At 38.8% G+C, this 1,024-nt stretch overlaps 1 pseudogene; it reads left to right on the plus strand.

Moving 5' to 3' along the window:
* Positions 1-1,024, plus strand: part of LOC107705028 (carboxypeptidase B2-like) — a 6,694-nt pseudogene that overhangs the window by 1,275 nt on the left and 4,395 nt on the right.

Here is a 1,024-nt window from a genome sequence, read left to right on the forward strand (position 1 = left end):
ACATACTACGTACACATCTAGTTACTATGTAAGTACACAGGTATTAGGGCCACTTAATATAAAGTGGGACCCTGTATTTACATTTATATTTACTAATTTTACTATCTAAAAGATGTCTGTATACGTTGAAAAGCAACTCCTTGATTCATAAGACTCAAATCGTGCTTTTGATATTTTTGAAGAGTGCTTTTGGAAAACACACTAGCACTAATTGAGATGCAGACCAGAAATGATACGTCGGATCCCCGGAGGCGTGTTATATGAGAGATATCATTCTTTAGAAGATGTAAGCTGACAAAAATGAGAAAATTCACCTCACTTTTGGATTTCTTTTTAAAATCATACACAATTTGACCAAACCTTTGTCTCAGATCTATTACTGGTTAAACAGGACCAACCAAGAACATTCAGGCATGGTGAAAGTAATTCTTATTGGCTCATCCACTGAAAAACGGCCACTCTATGTTCTGAAGGTACACTCGTTGTATTAAAGGGGTCCTATTATGCTTTTTCACTTTTTCAACTTTAGTTAGCCTGTAATGTTGCTGTTTGAGCATAAAAAAGATCTGCAAAGTTTCAAAGCTCAAAGTCCAATTCAAAAGGAGATATTTTATTGAACAGAAATCACTTTTCAAAAACTACAACGAATGACTCGTTTGGACTACAACGCATATTTTCCGGGATTTGTGATATCACAAAGATCGACGAATGGGTTGAGACCTGGTTGAGCTGCATTAGAGAAGGCAACGAGTGTTATCACTATGTCGGAGACGCGCTAGTTTTCACAAGGCAGACTAACTTAGAGTGGTTACAATCATCCGGGTTTAAATCGTGCTCAAATTGATTTAATTTTGACGCAATATTTACACTGAAGCTGCAGTGGTAAGGGGCATGTCATTTCCTGACCAGGCGCCGAGTGGTGCCAATCACATCACACACTGGCCCAGCTAACCAATCACAGCCCATTTCGTATTTCAGAAGGCGGGCCTTCATTTGATACAGGAACTATTCGAGCCGTTCATGC

The sequence above is a fragment of the Sinocyclocheilus anshuiensis genome, unplaced genomic scaffold (assembly GCF_001515605.1).
Source record: "Sinocyclocheilus anshuiensis isolate Anshui unplaced genomic scaffold, SAMN03320099.WGS_v1.1 scaffold2533, whole genome shotgun sequence".
Lineage (NCBI taxonomy): Eukaryota > Metazoa > Chordata > Actinopteri > Cypriniformes > Cyprinidae > Sinocyclocheilus > Sinocyclocheilus anshuiensis.